Source organism: Rhagoletis pomonella, unplaced genomic scaffold, assembly GCF_013731165.1.
Source record: "Rhagoletis pomonella isolate Grant_MI unplaced genomic scaffold, Rhpom_1.0 Rhpom_scaffold_00003, whole genome shotgun sequence".
Taxonomy (NCBI): domain Eukaryota; kingdom Metazoa; phylum Arthropoda; class Insecta; order Diptera; family Tephritidae; genus Rhagoletis; species Rhagoletis pomonella.
In genome coordinates, this window is record NW_023458557.1 from 75,415,021 (window position 1) to 75,422,274 (window position 7,254).

The following is a 7,254-nucleotide window of genomic DNA, read 5'->3' on the forward strand; positions in this document are numbered from 1 at the left end:
GGGAAACAATTTTGCCTGGTAAATATGATGGATAATATTAAATAAATTAAAAATTTAAGACGAACACGAGTACAGGTGCAAAAAGGAATACAAAGCCAAGTAAAATACAAAAAACAAAAGATATAGATATTCAAAAAATAACGAATCGTAATCATTTTGTGTAAAGATAATTATATCAATCAACGCCTAAAAATAAAACAAAAATGTCAATTGTGATATCAATAGCATGTACTACTATGAAAAGATAAATAGACCGATAATTCCATATTATATCGATAATCATATCGGTAGTCGATAGAAAAATTGCTAAATACCGATAAACAAGTACCGTTACATATATACATAAATTTTAATTTCATTTCATAGATTAAAAATGTCAAAGTACATACTACATATGTAGGTATGTATGTACGTATTGAAGCGTCTACAATTTTTTCTGGCATCTGGTTTAGGTCAGCTTCTTCTGTTTTAAACCGCTAGCAATATAACCACACATGAATCGGTTAATTACCAAAGGGAATAAATCAGCATTATTCCCATAAGGCAAATTTGATGCAGTTCAACAGAACACCGAACAGCATCAAGATTGTCATATCGAAAAAATGCTCACTTGTTCTCTTTCGTAACTAACCGATTCGCATATTTGACGCCGTCTCCAGCCAGACTTATAAGGCACCTTCCACTCTCGTCGTGCCAAAATCTAACAAAATGTCTTCTGTAGGTTCCATGCCAGCTAAAAATTAAGCAATATGGTAGTTTGCATACTCCCAAGTGCTTCTTGAGATGCATCCTGCGATACGTGAAATCAAAGTATATCGTCATCTGCCTTTAGGTGTGTGTCCTATGCCATGTTTCAAGTAATGTAGCGTTCTCTTCCTCTTGGATCCTAAATTCAGTTTCACTCTCTTTTGTTCCTTCTTGTCTTCTTTTCTCATCCGTAAGAATGTCAAAAGTGATTTAGCACGCTAGCTATTAAGAGTGTAGGTTGCACCGTCTGACATTCTCAATTTGCAGCATTTGGTCTGTATACCGATGAATACTTTCGATTATAAACCTGTGACGCCTACGATGATGCCCAAATCGGAGCTCCATTGAAAAGTGATGAGCATATGACATTTGAGATCAGCAGAATTTTGCTAAACATTTTTAAGACCGTTAACAAGTGGCGGCTTCCTAACCAATAATTTGCTAATTTTTTTAGTCCTTCTGAGTAATATGCTCAGCATCCTGTCAAAAGCTTAACATACCGTCAGCAACTACTAACAAATAAATTCCATAGGCTCCATGTTTTTACGACTGATTCACAACAAATGCACCAGTTTCTTCTTCCGCTAGTAGATTTTTTTGTTTGGCGGAATCCGCTTTCCTTGCTATATTCGTTTGTTGTACTGAATAACGCGATTCGAGAAATAACTTTGGACTAAATATCTTCGGTAAGACTTCGATCTTCTTTTCCATCTTTAGCCTTGAATTGCTTTTCGAACTAGGTTTGGCTCATCTACTGTTGTTCCACTTTTACGACACACGAATCGGCTGTTTGACTATCCGTTCGCAGGAAAAGACGTCAACCTAGCCTTTCTAGGAGTTTTCCCATAGTACATTTCTAGAAGACAGATAGGTGCGATAGTTTTTGCTGGTTAGAACTCCCATCACTAGTTTATACGTGACTAGAAGCATTTTGCCACCTTACATTCCAAATTCATCGCCCAGCGCTCGCTGAGCTGCCCATCTGTCCGGGAGTAGACCACACGAGGTCAGGGCAGCACCCAGACTCTAACCGGGGGCAGTTGCTCAAGGATTTACTGTCTTGCCAGCTCATTGATCAGCGATTTTACTGTGACCCGGAGCCCAAATGAGCTTAATAGCATAATAATCCGATGCGGTCAAAGGGCAGGTCAAGCAATTCCTCACCGTTCTCGAACGAACCATCAGATAGTCAACCGGTGTTTGGCTGTGGGAATAGATATTCACCTCCTTGAAAGGCATTTCACTAGTGAACAAACAATTCGCAGCGTTTTGTGTTGTGGTTATCTTTGACTGGAAAACGCTGCAGTGATCTGGAAGCATGCATTTTAGGTTGGTGGAGCGTTATTCATTGAACTCTCCTCCACCTTTCTTCCTATTGAGCTTAGATCCGTCTGTAAGTATATGCACAGGACCCCGAGTGCTGTTACTACATCCCTCCCAGTCCTCCCTCGCTGGGATATGGGTGGCAAAAGATCCCTTCAGACCCAAACTGGGCGAAAAATGGTCTTTTCGAGTTGGTAGGAACCCGAAGATTTTTAGGATAGTGGTATTCTCATAGACCGGGGCGAACTTAAAGCCCACCATCTTTAGCCTTACTGTGGCGACAGCTCTGCCTGCTGTATCTATGGGCAAAACGTTTAGTGCAGCAATTAGTCCAATTAAGTCTACTCTTTGCACTCTTTTCAGCTGCCTGACGATTATGGTTCTTTCCAGGGCATACCACCAGACGAGTATCGCTTAAAATAAAATTGGCTTAGCCAGTGACCTACTTTTGGTGAGAGACCCCTGCGTTTGCCAATGGCCAATGCTATAAGTTGGGTTTCCAGGAAATCTTGTTGTCAAGGACTAAGCCCAAGTACTTCACTTAGTTAGAAGGCCTTAGTGGAAGGCCGCCCATTAAGGGAAGATGGCAAGTCCGTACCTTATACCTCCTAGTAAAAAGAACGAGCGCCGTTATGCTAGGGTTCACACCCAGCCCACAACTAAAATCCTATTTTTCAGACCAAGTTCAGGTAGCCCTGTATGAATTCAAACTGTGTTTCGAGAAACTTTCCTCCTGTTAGCAACTCTGCGTTTTTAAACAAAATAAATTTCGCAGGTGTCACCTGTAAAATGTCGAAAAAAAACCAATTAAATTCACCGGCAATTGAATTAGGGTGTTCAAACAGGATGATACTTTTTGCGTCACCTTATATTTATGAAAAAAGACGCTTAAGGCTTTAGTAGAAGTATTTAATTAGGACCTAAGGCCGTTCTCACTACAATTTATGGGCTGTCACCTTTGGATTCTTTTAGCCGTTACTTATCTAAGCCGTTATATTACTCTCGAAAAGATACGTAAAGAGTGCTATTATTATTTTCTTAAGAAATACTGGATATTATACCTATTGATAAGTGATTGGCTTGAACTCTTACTACCTTTCAAAAGGAAAGAGTAAATAATAGTCTTACGTGAATACTTCCCTCTAGCAGTGTAAAATAAATTTAATCTTAGCTCCACATAACCAAATTTGATGCCAAATCCTTTCACCTAATCTGAGAACACACACGCACACGCTTTTGTTGCTACATTCAGTTTGCATTGCTGCTCAACACTCAGATATCTTATGAAATCGCATAAAATGAGTGGCACACCAAAAAATTATGCAGATTACAATTTTCTACTAAGCATTTGCTATGCACACAAACCGAGACAGATTTATGCATCAAAAACAACAACCCACATATGTGAAATAAAAACCCGAAACTGCATACGCGGTGTGCGGGTGGCAAGTGTGGCATCATTAAAAATTTGTCTGCATTGCTGATTATTACCATATTAAAGTATAACTAAGCGACTGTATCAGTGGAGCAAATCTACAGAAAGCAAGAGTTAGCAAAAAAAAAAAGAAGCAAAACACACACACGTACACACAAAGGCATATATGCATGTAATTTTAAACAATGGCAATCAATTGTGGTAGCCGCTTATGGCTGGAGACTCGAGCCTCACTGGCATAGTGTGGATGTATGTAGGTGCGAGATGGAGGCTGGGAGCACATGCATTTATGTATATCTTTGCTACCTACAAACATACAAACATGTGCCTCTTTATAATACTTACAAACAATATTACAACAAAGTTTACGTTATTATAGCGGAAAATTTTTGTTGATTGCAACTGCAAAAATGAAGATAAGTGGTTGGAAAAATGTAAAAAATATTTGAAAAAAAAGAAACTGCAAAAGTGTTGCTTTAAATGCCGCATTTCAAGCTAATTTGACAACAACAACAAATAATTGTGCTGCCTAATGCATAATCTGTAATAACCAGCTACCAAATGCAATGAAAATATCAATAATACAACAACAGCAAAAGTTTTACAAAAACCATTCTTGGCTGCTATGGCTAGGTATATGAAAAACTTTGAAAAATATTTGCTGCAGCCCAGCTTACCATTTTGAATCTGTGCCTTACTTATTATGCTGCAGAATTGGGTAAAAGGAAAAATCAAAAACAAAAAAAAAAAAAATAACAAAAAAAAAATTGGCTACAAAATTGGGCGTACTGAATGCAGTTCAAAAGTGCAGTCACGTTTCGTGTCAGCAAATTTTAATGAGCCAAAGTAGCGGCACTTTATTGGGGTTTCGCGAAGCAAGAAAAAAAGCAAAATAACAAACAACTGAATGCCGGTGGTATTTCCTTTGTTCATAAGCCTTTGAGTATAAGAATAATTCTATTTGAATATTTCTGGATGCTATTTTTGATTTTAATTTATTGAACCGACTTAGTTGTCGTTGGTTCAGTGTAGATTACGGAAGTACCGCAACGATTTTGATAACATTTTTTAAATAAAAAATCTATTTGTACTGAAAGGAAATCTAGGTTTATTTTGGTTATGCAAAAGTATGTAGGTCTTATTGAAGCATAAATATGTCAATGAATTTAATATTGCTCTGAACTCTGATCTAAAGAAAAACATTGAGAATACATACCATATGTACTTAAGAATTAGGGTAACTGAAAGGGTAAGAAAATTCATAGAAATTTTTCAACACGACTAGAAATATATCCAGTCATGAGAAATTTAGTTGTCGAAAGTTATAAAGTTTCCTATCACTGAAGTTTATAGTTATCGAAATATAACGGATCATCTATGTTTATGAAGTTATCGGTATGTATCGAGTTATCGAAATTTATAAAGACTCAAAATCTTAGTTGTCATAATGTATCAATATTTATTGAGTTATAAAAATGTATCGGTTTATCGAAATTTATCAAGGTAGTGAAATTTTGTATGATGTTTATTGTTATTTAATAATATTTACCGAGAGATCAAAATTTATAGTGTTATCGAAATTTATCGAGTCGCTAACGAAAGTTATCGAGTAGTTGTAATGTATCGAGTTCTTTAAAATTATCGAGTAATCGACATTTATTGATTTATACAAATATGTTGGCAGTTATCGAAACTTATCGGTTTATGGCATCGATGTTTTTGGAATTCTAAGAGTTATCGAAACTTCTGGAATTACATAAGTTTATCGAGTTATCACTATTTATCGAATTATGTAGAGTTAGCAGAGTGTACCGAGTGAAATTCGCCAGTAGCTATGGAAATTTAATGGGGCTATCAATATGGAGCTATCGATAAATATCGAGATATGTAAATTTTAGAGTTATCGAAATTTATCCAGTTCTGAAAACACACAGTTATCTGAATTTCTAGATTGTTATCGACATTTGTAGAGTTATCGAATTTCATCGAGTTATCGGAATGTAGCGTTTTTGGGCTATCAATACGTATCGCATTGTCCAAATTAAGAAAGTTTTCCAAATTTGTCGAATTATCGATAATTATCGAGATACATGGTTCCCGCGCGTGTGTGTTGCATAACTTATTACTCCCAACGCATAGCTGAAATAGTCGGCAATAAATTAAAGTTTATGTGTCAATTAAACCCAAAAATGCTACTAACCACCAAAATTGAAGTACAATAAAATGTTGAAAATTTTAAATTTGCAAGTCGATGCAAGCCTTACTTACACATATGTATACCTACAAAATTCCATTATAAAAGACCATTCGCACTTTTGGACTATAGCAAAGTGCAATCAATAAATTATTTGCTTGGCGAGAATTTGCAATATTTTTTAATTTTCCATTAAAAAAAAATGTCGATCTTTATCGACTTGGCTGCTACCATTTGGCTAACTATTTGCATTGTCTGTGAGCAATAATATTTCATGTCGCTAACGCTCGAGCTAAAAAAGACACACGAACAAATTTAAAAGAATTAAAAAATGGTAAACGCTAGTGGTAGCAACGCGTGTGAGAATTTTTTGTTGCTAACATTTACAACCTTATATACTAGTATTAGGCTTAAGAAGTGTTTTATGTACAAGCATGTCTCATTAGCACAAGTTTTACTTAATTTTTATAATACTAATGGCCAGAAAAACTTGTTTAGCGAAAGATTCATGGCAGTTTTTTTTTTTTTGTATTTTTAGACATTGATTAGACTTAAGAGAGAGAGAGAGAAAGAGCATCGAGATTATAGAGGAAATAAATGAATTTAGAGTAAAAAGCTCTAAAATTCTGAATGTGCTCAATCTGTTAGAGGGTATACAATTTTTGCTACCAGCAAGTGCCTTAGAAGGCAGTAAAATTTCCCATATCACATCCGCTGCACGGTTTTGAACCAATTTAGTCAAATTAAATTAAGAATTCGGTAGTTTTGATAGCAAAACAAATAAAAAATTCGCTTGTTTATTCACAATTATATTCATACAGTTACTGGTATTCGTGTTCCGATTTTTATTCGTATTCGTACTCGTATTCATGTTTGTAATCGTACTAGTATTCATATGCGTATTGATATTGGTATTTTAATTTTTACATATGTATTTGTGTTTATATCCGAATTTCGTATATTTTTTAATACTTATAGTTTGATCCGTAATTTTATCCGCATCTTTCTCTTACTTACATTTGTATTCGTAATAATATTCGTAATTGCACCAATATTCATGGTCATGTTCTTATTGATATTGGAATTCGAATTTTTATAGAAATCTTTATTTGCATTCCTAGATATATTCATCGTAGTGCTCGTACTTATTTTAGTAGGTTTTCAATATCGGACTCACATTCGTATTCGGAGCTTTAACCGTATTCATATTTTTATTCTTACTCGTATTCGTATTTATATTCCTAGTAATATTCGTATTCACTTTCATATTTACATTCATATTCATATTCATATTTATATTGACACTAATTTTGATATTGATATTCATATTGATATTGATGTTCACATTCATATTCAAATTCATACTGATTTTTATATTCATATTCATACTCGTATTCACTTTCATATACATATTCATATCCATATTGATATTCATATTAATATTCACATTCATATTCATACTCGTATTCATATTCATACACATATTCATATCCATATTCATATTCATGTTCATATTCATATTCATATTCATATTCATATTCATATTCATATTCAT